We start from the raw sequence: 16965 nt of genomic DNA, 5'->3' as shown, positions 1-16965 counted from the left end.
GCCTTTTTTCCCCCCTCCCTCTTGTTTGGTAACGAGGTTGGGGACAGAAAGCGGCTCTCGGTCAGCCCCGGTCCCGCCGGTGCACTCAAGGGCAAGGGATGCTGAGGGTGCGGAGGGATGCTAGACCCCCCCACCCCGGGGAGCCGCCCCCAGCGCTGCCCCCAGCCCCGACACTCGCATCCAGCCAGAGATTTATCGAATGGGCCCAGCAAGAAAAAAAAAATAGTGTGTGTGTATATATATATATATAAAAAAAAAATTGTGTCAGATCAATTAAAAATGAAATTCAGAATTTCCCGACTTTGGGAGTAGGAAAAATTACAATTATAAAGTGATTAAGGTGAGAGAGGATTTCTCAACTACCCCTCCTCCTTTTATTGGCAGCTTTAAGGACCGGGGGGGCATTTTTAGGGTGTGCTGGTGGCAGCTGGAAGCCCCATCGGCGGCCCGGTGCTGCTGCTGCCGTGGTGGCAGCATGTCCGTCTGCCTCCCGCTCCCCCCACATGCCAGGCCGCGGTGCAGCCTGAGTCCCTCCAGGTCAGGAGATAATTTTAAAATAATCTAGAAAAAATACCCCTGCATTAACGTGATTAAAGGAGCAACCTTCAGTAGTCATGGACCCTCCTCCCATAAGCATCTTTGCTGCAAGCAGGGCAACGGGCTCAGAAGGCAGCCCCAGGGCAGTGGGGGGACCCCAAGGAATGTCCCCACAGTGGGGACTGCTTGTGGCTGTGATGTGTTGGGGTTTGTGCATCCCAGCATCCCACAGAGCCAGCAGTGGGGAGGCTGGGAATTTCAGGAGAGCAGCGGCTGGGTGGAGGGATGGATCCTGCTGCAGTCCCCACCGAGGGAAACTGCAGCCTCAGCCGTGTCCATGCGGGATACGAGAGCATCCATGTGCAAGGGATCCATCCAGACTTGCCCCAGGCGGGCGCAGGCAGGCACACAGACCGTGGCAGCTCGTTTCCATAGGAAACCAGGCTGGCAACTGCAGCCTCAGCTCCAGGCTGGGGGCTGAAAAGCAATTTGTACTATTTTTATCCACCCAGTACTAGATTTCTTGGATTTGGCCATGCAAACGCCCCAGCAGTGCTCCCTCCCTTCGGCCAAGGCTGCAGGGACTGGGAGGGACCGGGGGGTCTGGGGGGGGCGGGTGATGAGACCTGCTATTGGCTGGGGACAGCCAGGTAGTCCCTTGCCCAGCAAAGCCCACACTGGGCCCGCCACCCGAGGGCTTTCCCTACTTCCAAACAGTCCTAATTTTCCTACAAAACCAGCAATTCTGTCTTGCATTTTGTAAAACCAGGGATGTCTTCTCCGCAGCTCCCCAATGGGATGTTTGCAACTCCAGGGCTCCTAACAGGATGCACGGTGCCTTCCCCTGGACCAGCATCCATTAGAACAAAGTTTGCTTCCTGCAAATACCTTGCCGGCTTCCCTTAAACCCTCTCCTGCACCACGGGGAGCTCAGGGCTGGGATATGCATAGAGGGCATATATATTTATGGAGGGCATATATATGCATGATGGGCATACATATGCATGGGGGGTGCTGCAGACAGGAGTGGGGCAGCAGCGAGGGAAGCAGCTGAGTGATGCCGACACATTTGTGAGGTTTTGCAGCACGCACAGGCCAGAGAAACAAGAATTTTGGATGTCTCTGGCAAATTAGCTGCTCTACAGCCATTTTGACAGATGTGGGGGAAAATTTAGTGTCATTGGTTTAAAATAGTGCTCGCAAAAATAGCTTTCAAAGACTGTTTTATTTTGCTTCTTCTGGGCAAGGCTTGCCCAAAGAGCAATCAAGGATCCATGATCTAAACGAAGTGACTTCAAATCACACTCAACAGCCTGAGCTGTTCCTGGTGATGCTGCACCAGAAGGAGCCAGTTCTGCAGGGTTTTGAGGGTGTTTTTCATGCCAAAAGCCTCAAGGTTATTGCCAGGGGACTTTTGACGTTTGCTTTAAGTGTCCCCAGGTACTCATGTCACCAAATAAACATCAAGAATGTTGGGTTTTGAGCCAAAAGTGACGGCTGAGCTTTCTGCGGGTGCCTTATCCAGGGAGCGGAGCCCAAGGCACATTGTGCCCTGGTGCTGGGGTGACTTTCATTGCATAAATGCTGGGTCCCCTCTGTGGTGGGAACACCAGGGCGGCCGTCCTCTCCTCCCCCAAAAGGCAGCAAGCTGCAGCTCTTCTTTTTGGGTCTTTTCAGAAACTTCTAATTACCCAGGCTGTCTCAGGAGGGCTCTTCAGCAGGAAAAAAAGATGATGCGGTGCATTAGAATAGTAAAAAAGGCTGCATAAAAATCTCATTTTGAGGATTATGAAGTGCCAGCACAAAAAAGCTGTAAACAGGATGTCTGAAAACATCTTAAGCATAAAGGTCAGAATCTACAATTTAAATGGGTCGCTTGTTGCTTTCTTGCTCTGTGCCACTAACGAGCTGGGATGTGGAAAAACAAGTTTGGTTTTGAAGCCACATTTAGGTCCTTTTGTCATTTGAAATATCAATGTTTTAGCAGCAAATGTTTTACTCAGGGGGTGCAGCTGAAAGGGGTTTCTCTCCCCCTGATCCTCGGTGTCCCCAGGGCATCAGTGGGAGGGGACCAGTGGGGACAGGGATGCCCAAGTCCGAGGTCTTAGCAGGTGATGCTGTTGCGGCATTGCAACCCTGGGGCCGTGGCACCAAACTCTGCCTTCCTCCCGAGGATGAGGCTGGCACTTGTAAATGTTGCCAGGCTCTGCGTTACTAAGATGATGGCATCCAGATAAGGAGCCTCATTTGAGTCATTTTCTTATTTATATCCTTGCTGAGCCCCCAGTACACTCCTCCAGGGACTCCCACCTCTTTGTGGGGTGGAAAATATGCCACAATCCTGCTTTACCAGGGGTTTGAGCGCCTGGGGGAGCTGGGCCAGCTTATCAGGGAGCAGCTGATTAAAAGTCAATATTCAGCAAATCTCATGCTCTCAGTTCTTGCCTCTGCTTTGGCCAACCTGAGCAATGTGAGGCAGAAAACAGAGAGAAAACACACAGAATTAACCAGCACTGTGAACTAAGGAACTTCTGCTGGCAACACGGATGCTTTTCCCCTTCTTCTTTTTCATTTATGTTTTCCAACTGTAGAATTTGGGCAGGAACAACATTCTCAAGGATCCTCCCCAGTGCTTGCATCTCCCTGGTCCCCTGGGAAGCAGCAGCTTGGCCACGGTCCCCCAGGACACAAGGGAGCATCTCCTGGAGGCTGCATCTCCCAGTAACCATCCCTTGAGGGCTCACACCTCTCTTGCCCTGATTTTTCTTAATTAACTCATTAGGATGCCAGCGACAGTGATGTGAGTCTCCCAGGAGGGACCTGCTCTCCCAGTGCTGCCTGCAAGCTCAATAAATGCCCAGTGGCTGCAAATCGAAGGGGTCGTTTTAGGGTAAGAGAAGGGAAAAAAAAGGAAGAAGGATGTTGTAATGCTGAGACAGGCTTCTGCGGAAGCTCGCCGGAGCTGTGGGGCCAGAAGGATGGACATGGGCCTCTGACATCTTGGCACTGGTTTTGTGATTGTTTGGAGGGGGTGGGAATTAATTAAAAAAAAAATAAAAAGAGAGATAAAAAAATGAAAGAGGCAACTGGGTAGATTAAAGCTGGAAGGAAGAGGATTAAGAGATTGAAGAGAAAAGAAGAGCACAGGATGCAGATGGAGGGAAAATTTCCTTTCAGCCATTCTGCCTTTGGAAAAAAAAGGGGGAAAAAAATGGATAAGCTCTTTAAAAAATTCATGAGGTTTCCATTTCTCTGCCTATTTATTTGTTCCGCAGGATAAACTCCTGAAATACAACTTCTCATTTGTCAGCAGGTCCTGGGAGAACAGGGCATAAATCAGATTGCCCTACTAATAAATTATCAAAAGCCAGCGCTCTGTGACTGTGGGGCCAGGCTGGCCAGGGACACGGGTGATATTTGTACCTCCACCCCACAGCAGCCACTGGGCAGGGAGCAGCTCCGGATGGAGAGGGCACACGGCAGGGCTGGAATTCTGCTGGTGACCAGTTTGTTCCCCCCTCCAGAAGAGCTGGGGCTCAGGCGGCCACATCCCTAGGGGTGGTTTTGGTTTGTCCCCATGGTGGCTGCCGTGGGTCAGGGCATCCCCAACCCAAACGGGTCCTCAAATCCTGGTGGCAGCAGGTTCCCCGCTGGTGGCTGCCAGGGAGGCAGCCCCGGTGTTTTGCCGGGGGAGGAACAGAGAAACCGTCTGCGCAGGCGGGTTTGTCCTGCTGCTCCGATGGAGGAGCAGATCCAGAGGCAAAGTTGTTTCGCATGGATTTACCATGGGATTTGGGCAGCTTCATTTAGCGCTGGTTGATAAATGAGGCGGCTGCTCCCCCGTGCTGTGCCGGGCAGTGCTGAGCGGCTGCAGCTGAGCTGGGGATGCTGGAGATGCTCTTTGCTCTCCCCAGCTTTGGTTTGCGTTTGAAATGCCACTGGATGGGGAAAAGCTGGGGCACGGTGAGGCAAGCGCAGCCGTATTCCTGCTTGGAATAGGGAAACTCATGAAAACCTTCCAAAATCCCCATTTTTACCCCCTGTCACCATTCTCCCCCAGCAGCTCCCGCGTGGCAATGGTCAGGGATTGCTGCCAGCAGAGCGATTTGTTCTGACCTCCTCTTCAGTGCTGAGGGGCATCCGAGGGCTGGGACAGGGCGGGGGATGGCTCCATCCCAAATTTGGGAATTAGGGCTGACACAGGGATGGAGCACAGCTCTCCTCTCCTTTCTTGCAAAAGCAACAATCCTTCCCTGTGCTGTCCAGAGCATTCCCCTTCACTTGAAGGTGTCCATTGCATCATTTATTGTTGTCATTGTTATTATTATTATTATTACTACTACTATGCACCTGGCTGGGAGCAGAGCTCGGCAAGGGCTGCTGCCTTCCTCCAAATGACACCTGGGAGACTCCTGCAGATAATTCCTGTCAATGTTAATGCATCGAAGGGAGAATAAAGCCTATAAAGTCCAGGTCTGCTTGTTCCTGTACGAAAGAAAAATGACTATTTCAGCTATTCCCCAGTGTGACGAAGCCCAATGCTACATTGCAAATTAACCACCGGAGAGCACGCAGCCTGCCCGGCCCCGACCGATGGCAGGAGATTACTGCAGCTCTGGAGCTGACACGTGTGGCGGCTGTGTCCTAGTTTTTAGAGCAGAATCCAGCATTAAAAAAACCAACAAACCCACAGTTATGGTGAGAGCAAATATAGTAACTCGCCCTCACAGCGGCTCTTCGGGAGTGTTACTGGCTGTGAAGCTGTCTGGGGGTCACATCCTCGCAGGCTGGCGTGACCCCCAGGAAAATGGAAAATGGCTTGTTTTTCCCACACGGTCTCCTCCTCCCTAGTGAAAGTGTCTCCAGACGTTTCTGGCTGAGTCTGATGCAATCACATGGTTGTGTCACCTCCTTTGGGGTCAGCAGCCAAGCCACCTCTTTGGCGGTATCCCCCTCTTTGGCCCTGTGTCCCCTCCTGCCCTCATCTCTGTTCCCATTCTCATTCCCAAACTCCAACCCCATTTGTTCCATCCTTGTCCCCATTCCCATTTCCCATTTCTTATCCCCATCTCATCCCATCCCCATTCCACCCCCATCCCACAAGGCACAGCTCATTGTCATTGAAAGGGAAGAGCTAATTTCACCATTGTTACTAATTACTAATTGGGACCTCAAGCCCCCTGGGAGCAGAGGCATTGGGAAGGCACAGGGGGGCTGCGCTCTTGTTTTGGCACATCTCACCCAGATCACCCATCCTGGCTGGAAGCATCAACCAAACAGGTACCGTGGTGGCTAAATCTGACATCATCACCTGGGCAACCAAATTGAAAGAATCCATTAAAGCCACTTGATCACCCACTGGTGGCAAAAGGGAGCCAGACCAGCAAGGAGCATCAGGTGCTGCTGGGGTGCAGCCGTTGTCCCCCCAGCATCACCCCCTGCGATGCTGTAACTCAGCCAAATGAATGTGGATTTACTGCCTCTGCTCCATTATCACCAATCAATATAACAGTTATTACTTAATGGGGTAAGATTGTCACTCTAATGTCCCAGATCTGCGTGTTACGGCGTGGCTAATTGGTACAGAACTGATTCAGGGGGCTTAATGAACGTGTAAATTCAGGCACATTAATCAAACAATTATTTCATAACCACGAGACAGACGGTGCTAAACCTGATTAAGAAATAAACAAAGTTAATCAGTGAACAGAAAACATTTACTAATCATATAGATATGTTGCAAGAAAGAACTATTAAGCAATAATTTATTAAAGATTCCCAAACCTGCTCCTCTTCTTAATAACCCAGTGCTCTGGCTTCCAGGAAGCACCATCTCGATTTTATTAAAGCATTTGTTCTGCTTTAAGGTCTGCTGGGCACCAGAGAACAAAAAATGTATTACTCTGTAAGATGAAGAATTGCATCAATTTAAAATAATAGGGCTGCAGACTGAATGGGGGAGTGTGGGTGACACCTAACGTTGAGACCGATGCATTTTGGGCTTCATTATTAGCGGTTAGTGCTTTTCCAGCTCAAAAGTTAATTCCAATTCAGACATAAAAAATGCAAAAAGACGTAAAAATTGCAAAAAGATATAAAGATGAAAGCCAGTGGCATTTCTCTTTACCTGTTCATAGCTTCTTGTTACAACTTGCTTGTCTGGCACAATTTCTGTATAGAAATGGGAATATTTCTCCCCAAACTTCCTTCTGCCCGGTGCTGATTCCCCATCTCAGGTGCATACAAGTGAAAACCTGCCTGAGAAAACTGCTGAGCTCTGCCAAAAACACCTTTCTGTGTGTTTTCTTTGGCAGAAAGTTTTCCCCAAGCTCCTATATTTGTGGTCCTGAAGCTGCTTTTTAGTTTCCCCTTTGGCACCCGTGCAGCACTGGGACATGTTCCTGGGTTTTTATCCATGAATCCCTCATCTGGGCAGGATTCTGGTGTTCACACTGCATTCCTGCTCCTCTCCCATCTCCCAGACAAGGCAGAGCGGTGGGATGGGGCTGAGATACGCTGCTGCCCCCCCAAAACCCACCACTGCTCCTTCCACTTTCTTTTTTTGTGTCTCTTCCCGTGCCATTATTCAGCCCATTTTTCCCCACAGGCAGGCTAAGCCGTTTATCAAAAGCCTCCAACATTAGGTTAATGATTCTCAGCAAATTATTTCATGCACAGCCCTGTTCATCCAGAAAATGGAGCAGAATCCCTGCGTGTCCTCCAGCACCAGGGGCAACTCTCGGACTGCAGTGACCAGGACCTGGGGACAAGGTCTATTTGCCCACTGGCTCCCAGGGTGCTCCTTGTCCTGAAACCACCTTGTGTCATCGCTCCCGTCCCTGAGGCCATGACATCAATTGCATCTCACCGTAGGCAGCCAGGAGCAGATTTCTGTGCCAGCACCTGGACTGCGCAGCTTGGCTCCCAGGGCTTCAAAATGCAGTTTGGCTCTTCTGGGAAGGGGACATGCCCCAGGGGTCAGGATAACATTGGTTAGGAGGGGGGGAAAGATCCAGTTTTTTGCTTTCTGGGCCAAAACGTCACTGTTGTTGCTACTCTGCAGCACTGGCCTTGTTGGCATTCTCCAGTGATGCTGCATGCCCGGCGGGACCAGCAGCCGCTGCAGAGCCTGAATTATTCAGCTCAAGCAAGGTCCATTTGCTGATGGAGCAAACGAGGACTCGGGAGCAGGACTGAGTGCTTGGCTGTGTCAGGAAGCTGTTCCCTGGGTGAGACCCCTCAGCAGAGCCCTGCTGCCCACCCTCCCTGTGCCGTGCAGGGCTGGGACACATCCTGGTCCCCAACATACCTACCAGTCCCTGGGATGCATCCCAGTCCTCAGCCTCTGAGTTGGTCCATGGTACCAGAACAACACAGGAGAAACCCCAGACCCAGCTGGATGCTGCTGTCATGATCTCAGCAGGAATAGATCCAGGGCACCACTCCTGCCTTGCCCTGAGAAGTATTTGTCTGAAAAATATAAATAAAACGCTTGGGGGAAAAAAAGGCATAAATAAATTGCTGTGTTTAGGAGTGTCCCTTCCCACGCTGAGGAAAAATACATAAGTTGCCACGTTTAAAAATGCCCCTTTCCACATTAATTCTTAAAAAAAAAAAAGTGTAGATGGGTGCCTTCCTCCCTTTCACAAACTCATCGGCCCTTAAGGAGGAGCAGTTTTAGGTCACCACATTCCCAACAAGGCAAGGACCGACCTGTCCATGAGCTAAAGCAGAGTGATGGGTTTTCGCCCCCATCCCAGGGTCAAACCATCATCTCCCACCCATGGCTCTCGCATGCTCTTGGCTGCAGCTAGTTGGCACCGGGGCAGTAATTTTTAACTCTATTTCAGCATAATTCCTTATCTGAATTAAATGTCAGTGCACTCCACCTCGTTTTCCACACTGCCTTCCTCCCCAGCATCCTGCGTAGGACGTTAACAAGTGTTTCGAGTTGATTAGGAAAAGCAGATTCAAGAGATAAACTGAGATGAACAAACATTGCACCACCACGGGCATGGGAAACTTTGCACCGGCCTTGCTCACCCTGTGGCTGCTGCAGGACTGAGATGTGGGGACCGGGAAGGTGTGGGGTGACCAGCAGTGTCCCCACAGCACACGGGCTGTGGGGTGACCAACAGCGTCCCCACAGCACCGTACAGGTCCCCTGCCTGTTGCTCAGCACCTCCCCGGTGGCACCATCCAACAGGTATGCGGATCGCCAGGGCACAAATGCCACCCCCCCGCCATTTTTCAAACGATTAAATATAAAAAGGCCCAAGTGCAGCTCATATTTCAATGTTAATGTTGCTGCCAAATATTATCACTTTGACGTGGCTTGTAAAACAAAAGCGATCGATAACGTTATATCTGCGGGAGAGCTGCTCTGGCACAGCATTAGCTTCACGTGCACCGAGACGTGTTACCTGTGCCTGCCGGCTCAGCACCGGAGCTCCGCACCCTGGCACCGGGGACTTTCTGGGCTTTGTTTTCCCTTTTTTCTGGGCTTTTAATTTGGCAGAAGGTGAACACACTTTGCTTCTGCTTTCTAATGGGAGCTTCACCCAGCGTGGGTGCAGCCCAGAGAGTCCATGGGTCAAGATGATTAACGATGGGGAGAGCACTGGGCGTTCAGGAGTTAATGTGTGTTTCTCTGGCCAGGAGGAGGGTATTTCTCCAGGCAGGGAGGAAGAAACATCATTTGGGTGGTCCAGCCCACTGGACCCCTGCAAGCCCTTTTGCGTCCTCCTGCTGCTTTGAGCAAATGCAGCCATAAAAACCCAACTGCTTGCCCACTGCATGCAAAACCTTGAGCTCACGTCTCTCTGAATTATTCATGCTTGGCTCTGTTTTCTCTACTATTAAAAAGCTGCTGTTGTGTTGTTTCTTTTTGTCCCAGACATTGTTCCAGACAGTTCTGCTCAAGCCCTTCACCCAAGAGCAAACTGGGGCTCCAGATTTCAGTTCCTCTTGTCCAAGCAGCAAAAAGGGAGATGGCGAGGAAGAGGAGGGCTGAGGAAGGACACCCAGAGCATGGTGAGCTCTTTCTGCTGTGCATGCAGGGCACATGCACAGGTGCCTCATGTATAAATACTATATATTCAGTATCTGTAACATGTTTTGATCTGTTTTCCTCTGGCCTGGCAGAATAGCTTTCAGTAGGGCAGGCTTTCCTGCCTAGTTTTCCTCCCTAGTTGTCCCAAAAGGCTTGTTTCGCTGGAAAACTTCCCAGCTACCTGATCAGAGCAAGTTTGCAAGGCCAGGCCATTAAATATACCCCCAGAGCAGCAAACAGAGGGGGATGAAAGCGATGCTTGTGCATGAGCGCCAGCAAGGTGAGGGCACACCTGGGCGTTCATTAACACCCTGTCCTTGGGGACAGGCAGAGCTTTGGAGATAAGGCACATGGCTGGGACAGGCTGAATTTTGCCCTTGGAGATCCCACCTGCCTTTCCCAGCTGAGCCGGAGTCATGCATATCCTAATAATTTGGATTTTAAAAGGAAAATGCTCTTCGTTGGCAGGCTGAATAAAACCCTGATTTACTGAGGCTCTTGAGATCTTGGCTCTGGGTTTCCATGGCAGGGCTCTTATCAGGTAGACAATGATCAGATTCAGCTCTGCCTATCTGGCCTTGAATTAGTAAAGCTGACCCTCTGTCTGGGATCAAAGAGAAGTGTTAGAGACACCCATGAATTTCTGAGGCTCCTTCTTACTCAAATTCAGCCCATTCTGTTTACAAAAGCCCTAAATGCTTCTCCTCAATGGCAATTCCCTCTGACCCAACAGTACTTTTTAAAAAAACCTTTTTGTGTGCCAGCACTTCTGTTTTCCAGTTTTGACCTGATCAAGATGAGTCTTTTTGCTTTGACAGTTTTTGGAAGGAGCTAGTTTGTTGAGATATTTTTTTTTTCCCACAGTGCTGCCACAAAAGCTGAGAAATCAGTTATCTCTGCAACCCTAATGGATTCAGAGAACCTGCTCAGCTCTCTAAGAGCCAACAACTTCAGCTTCCAGCTTGACTCCAGCTACTTAATTCAGCTCTGAAGGCAGCTGCTGGGCTCCTGCTGCTCCATCTGCCCAGGGCATCGCGATTAGGTGAGGAGCTTTGACTCATTGCCCAGCATCCCCAAAACGTACCCAACATGTGCCCTCTACATGTCACCTACCTCACGGGGTGAGGATGCAAAAATGGGTTTGTGTGACCCTCTGTAGCGGTGACACCCTGGCGAAGCCGCTGCGATGTCGCGCTGCTTCTCAGCTCCCGTCCCCTTCCCTGCCAGGCCCACGTCCTGCAATAGACTGTTCCCAGCTAATATTAACTCCACCTGGATCGCAGTAAAAGCCAATTTTCCAGTTCTGCCCCAGCACGGCTGCGGGACGTGACGGGCTGTATCAGCACAGCAGGGAGCCCCTGCCCACCCCCGCGGGGGCCAAAGCAGCTATTTGAGTCTTGCAAAAGCTTCACAGAGAGAATTTTGCCTTTTCTTTTGTTTGCTTGCTTTCTGCCAAGCCAGGCCCCCTTGCAACCATCCATTTTAACCCTAATTAATTAATTAATCTGCACTGATTGGATTAATGGAGGTGTCACCAAGGTAAAGACCAATTAAAGACAAGCCAAGCTTAACCTTTGCAGGTGGATGCTTTTAGGAAAGATGAGTTGAAAGTGATGGCCTCATTTTGAGCATCACCGCAGGGGCTAATACCCAGCACCCCACCTCTAACACCTGGCTGTCCCCCTGGGCTGCATCCCAGCATACATGTTTCTAATCAAATTCCACTTTCCCCTCCCAACTGGGTGACGTTGGCCAGCACGAGCAAGTGGGCTGGGTGTGCAATTAACAGTTACACAGTTTAATTAGGGTTGAACCCGGCATCAATCCAGTTCCCATGTGCCAGGATATCCCATCCCAGACCAGCAGCACCAGTTAGTGCTGTTGTTATTCCAGCGCTGTCAGCTGGAGGCACATCCACCTCTGGGGCCTCTGCCTGTCCGAGAAATTCAGAATCATGCCCAGTTAATATTCAGATTAATCAAAATACTCCACTCCCTGTTCCAATCATGCTTGCTGTTTGCCTGTACATCCTTTCCTTTGGCCAAAGCGCAAGCAGCATCTATCAGAATTGGGGATTTATGGCTGCTGCCAACCACATCCGCTCTCCAGAGGCAATAAGTTATATTCCTATTACTCAGCATGCAATAAAAAAAGGCTGATACTTATTCTTTGGATTTTCCTTTCTCAAGAAAGTCACCAAAACTCACACAACCGCTAAAACGTGGCTCTGTATTTCACAGACGATGTCACCGCAGCCGCTGGCTCTGTGGGGATGTGGCAGCAGCTCCATGAGGTGGCTGGGGGCAGGTGAGCATCACCTGGGCGTCTTCGCTGGCATCTCCCGCTCGGGACCCAATGTCGTCCTGCAGAAACAAAACAAGCCAAAACCTCAATTTCCCACATAAAAAAAGGCTTTGTGGCCCCTCCAGACCTCACTGCAGACTGTCTCCAGCCCCATGGTGGCTTGCAAATGGTTCTGCATTGGGCTAGCAGCCCAGAGGAGATGCTCCCCCCAGCTCTGTGCATCTGAGGGAAAGAATAAGAGTTTATTTTTAGGCTGAGAACTGATGGGATGAAAGCCATTGATCTGAGCTCATAATTATATCGTTATCTGTGCCCTATGAGATAAAGAGATTTCTGGCTGCAGGCTTTTTGAAAAGCTGAGTTTGAAAGCAGATAGAAGAAGGATTTCTTTAGTTGAGTTTCTCTATTTTTTAAATGAAATTTTAAATAGCAAAAGTTTGCTTTGTTTTGTTTTTTCCCCTGAAGATGAAAAAGCTATGGAAGGCTTCTCTCCTGCTCGGTGCAGCAGGAAAGCTTCAGTGCCCTCCTGACACCTGGGATCATGCAGGACATGTTGTGAGAACTCCAAAACGATCCATTTTATTAATTACATCCCAAGGCGAAAGGTTAGAAGAGAGCAGCATAGGGTGCTGGCATGGGTTGGGTCGATGGGTGCTGCCATGGCCTTTTGGAACAACGTGCATCTTGGAGAGGAAACATTTGGCCATACGCTGTATTTACATCTCCTCCTCAAGGACAGGAGCAAGAGCCCAAAACTTTGTCAACGTCTTCAGCCCAATGCTCATTCATCCAGAAAGGTCTGCGCCGGTCACTGGTCCTGTAGCTTTTCCTCTCTGATTGTCCTGGCCACTCTCCAAGCCCAGCAAGGGACCTGCTCCCATGTCAACTGCTCGGCGTGCCTGCTGTCACCGTGTTGTACAGCCCTCTCAATGCACAGCAGATCTGTATTGATTTCAGAACAACTAGAGCTGTAAATTACTGGTCACGACTGGCTTGGCCAGTCCCGAGATGATAATCTATTGATTGCACCAAAAGTCTAAATCTAATGAGCACACAAGAAAACCGGTTGGAACAGCAGAACAATTCAGATGTTCTGAGATGTAATTAAAACTGTAAAGCTACCTACAAAAGCAGAACATGCAAATAACTGTCCTGATTAAGCACAATTTGCAACCCAAGAGCCTCCTTTTAAGAGAGGCTGAGAAGAAAATGGAAGTAGAAATATCAATCAGGGGGAACAAAGGACCCTCACTTATCCCCATGGATTCCTCAAAATGCTTCTTTCTCTCTTTTGAAGCACTTTCCATTCAGGACTTCACAGCCTACCACAGCTGGCACTGCCTCGTCTGCAATTAATCAAAGCAGCATCTTAATCGCAGGGGATACGGGGGATGCTCACTGTGGTGCTCAGCCGAGCTGGGTGGCTAATGCACAGGGACCTCTTGGCTGGGACCTCTCGCCGCACCGACACTGGGCAGCAGCAGAGAGGAAAAATCAATGGGAAGCTCTCATGCTGAAAAACACTAATAAAAAGAAGTTAAAGCTCAATTGTAAGGTGGCTAGACATCTCTAGGAACTGTTTTTTTCAGAGCTACAGTTAGCATCATACAACAATTTTAAATATCTTGGCGATTTTCTACACCAGTCATTGCTGCTGGCTCTTATATGTACAAATCTAAGTGATACCTAACTCGCTGTTTTGACTTTTTTACTCCACAATGAGTCCAGCTGATCATTGGTGGCTCAGGGATGGAAGGTGGACCCTGGCAATTCACTGTGATGTCATCTCCTCAGCATAGACATCTCAGAGGGTTTTAACTGCCCACAGATCTCTCTTGAAGAACCACCACTAGGCCTTGGGGAAACCATGGGTTAAACCTGCAGTGTTGGTGCAGCTCCACCACCCCACAGAAAGCTGTCATCCATGGAGGCTCAGCAACACTTTGCATGAAGACTTTATTTGGGGGTCCACCACCACAATGGGTGCTATTGAATGGATGAGGGGTCCAATCAGCAAGATAAGCGATACTGAGGGGATCCCACCACCAGGATGGAAGGCGCTGAGGAGGACACCAGCCCTGGTCACGGGCATCCTTTTGGCACCTCCTGCCTGTCCTTCCATTGCCATACCTGGAGCATCAGTGACATCCATTATGGTTTCTGGGCATCCATGCCAGACCTTCCATGCAGCCTTCCTCCACAGCTCGGCTCCATCCCCACAGGTATGTGAAGGGTGCGGATGTCATTGGAGAGATGAGGTCACCGCCCACGTGTGTCCCCCTGCCCAGGACTGGGCCACAGTCTCTGTGGAACCACCACCCCCTGCCATCCCAGGAGCTCCCGCCATCCCAGTGTGCCCTTCCCTGGGGCCAGCACCTGATGATCTGCTGGAAATTGAGCCTAAAAAATGCCAACACTTTTTTAAAAAGGTGATGCAGTACCCAGAGAGGGGAGTTGTCCTGCAACAGGAGCTGCACACACACAGGGGGAACAGCTCCTTCTCCCAAAACCTGGGGAGACAGGCTGGAGCATGAAGAAGGGCACCAGAAGGTTGGTTTTCCATGGGGTATGTTTGCTTTTCGAGGGGACACGGAGAAGCACCAGAACAAAGCAGCAACCCCCTCTGCGTGTGCCACGATCTCCCCCGGCAGCACGTGTCCATGTGTTTGCATTCAACAAGGCTTGAAAGGGGAACCCACGGATGTCTCACCCGTGCATGAAGGATTTTAACTCAGACTGTCCCCTAACACTCATGTCATCCCCGTTGCCCCCCATGGGTGCAGGACAGCTGAGCTGGGTCTTCCCCCTGCAGAGAAGCGGCTGCACCACCATCCCAAACTCCCCCTCAACCTCCTGAAGCCAACACAACTTGCCAGCGTTCCCAAACCCACTGCCAATTCCCACCACCAGGACAACCACCCACCCCCACCAGCCCATTCAGGAATTTCCACAGGGAATTAAACAAGCCAAGAAAACACCATGGCTTTTTTTTTGTTCTTTTCCAATAGTCTCACTTTATTAGATACCACATCGAGAGAGGATGTTGTGCTGCATGCAGCGGAAGACTGGAGTATTTCTAGTTCCTGTGTAACATTTTCTGTTTCTCTTAATAGTTGTAAACTGATATTTTGCTGTAAAATCACTGCATGCAAGTTTGAATGCAAACAGCAGTAGAAGAGGCTTTTTTGTTTTTTGCACCATTCCCAATCCATATGTGCATGCTTTATTTACAACAAAGTCATTCAGGGCAGAAATTACCATCAGAAAAACTCAAAAGAGGGTGGCAAATGGAGATGAGAACTGTGGCTTGCACAATACCAAGAGGGGAATTGGCAAGTTGCACTTTATGGGTGCAAAGAGATGATTTGAGAATCGTTTGTCTGAAGGAAAAGCAGGCTGAGCAGAGAATGTCAATACAAGACATAGGTAAAGGCAACCTGAATTTAATTGTTCTGCACACACAAAGGAGGCTGGGCTGCTGCAGGTCTGGAATAAATTAAGGAATTGCTCAGTTGTTTTATTTTCCTGTTTCTTTTTTAAAGGTAATTTCATCCCCAGCACAGCTCAGAAATGTGCTGTGCCCAACTGCTGCTCTAAGAGATACAGGTAAGGGCCATGCAGAGGGTTTGGGCAGGTCCATCACTCTGGAAGGGATGAGGGCAGCATCCTACAGCTGAACCATCTCTGCAGCACCAGACGCAGAGGGAAAGGACCCTAAAGAACCAGGTTGGTCCAGTCTGAGTCCTTTGGATGGCCTGTGCTGAGGGCAGCATGGCTCAGGGGCTCTGGGATGTTGCACTTACTGGTGCAGAGCTGAGAACTGCAGGAAAGGGAGGGGGAAGCCATTTTTGGAGCATTCTCTCCCATTGCACTCTTCATGCATCGTGCCCCGAACAGCTCCCATCCCCATGGCAATGCCACAAGGCAGAGTCTGGGGTGATGGACAAGGATGCCCAGGCTGGTTGAGGTTTGCTTTCCCCATCTGTGGCCCAAGGTGGCTACAAGGAGTGCCCAGGAAAGCTGAGCTCCTCGAATGTCCCAGCCCTGAGTCGGGGCTGGGCTGCTCCATGGCAGCAGCATTGCTGGGCATGCAGAGGTTCCCATCACACAGAGACATGGGCATCATTGCAGAAACCACAGCCCGGCAGGGATGCTCACTGCAAGTCAGAGCAAATTCTCCAGGGGAAAGGGCAAGGGAAAAAATAATTAAAAAAAAAAGAATAATAGCAAGAATAGGAAAATAACTCATCCAATTCAAAAGAAAGAGCTCTGCGGTACAGCTGAATTGAGAACACAGCACAGGACAGCACACCAGCAGACTACAGCAGTGGTTGCAAGGGATATCGTGGGACAAGAGTGTGACCCAAGGGGCTGGGGTTCAGATTTCATACAACATGCGCAGCGTGTAGCTGACCCACGATATATTCCAGTAGTGCTTATAGTGCTGCTATCGACATTGCTATGCTTGAGCTTGTCCAGAGACAGCAAATGGTACCAAACCTGATCAGGATCAGTCTGAGCGCATCGTGACTCTCCTGCTATCGGTAACAAATAAAACACCGCCAGACAATCATTAAAGCGCAAGTTGTTGAAGACAACAGTTCTTGTGGAAATTTAAAAAAAAAAAAAAAAAAAAAAAAAAAAGAGAGACAACCCAAAGTTGGAAGACATCTAACTGTTCCAGCTAATTCCAGTGTTTGCGGTATTTTAAAGCAACAGTCTTTGCACACACCAGCTAGTTGGTGGGAAATATCTTCTCCCTTGGCTTCCCTCCTGCGTGGGGTACGGCAAAGGGCTGGCAGCAGAAAGGGTCGTCTGAGGGGGCCCAGGGACCGTCCTCGGGGTTCAGCTCGTCCCTCCTGCGCGGCCGGGCTGTGAAGAGGAGGTAGTCACAAGCGTGAAACACGGGCGTCCTCCTACAGCAACGGAGCCTGCGAGCTCCTCGGGCAAGAGCAACCGCATGTGGCGGCTGGAAATAAACACAAACTCCAGATCTCTGTCTCCCCACGAGCATGGAGCAGCTCTCTATTTCTCGTTATCATTACTGTATCATTGATGGATCTCCCCAGCAA

This window comes from Streptopelia decaocto (genome assembly GCF_964273445.1).
Source record: "Streptopelia decaocto genome assembly, chromosome: 15".
NCBI lineage: Eukaryota > Metazoa > Chordata > Aves > Columbiformes > Columbidae > Streptopelia > Streptopelia decaocto.
Note: the sequence above shows the minus strand (reverse complement) of the source record.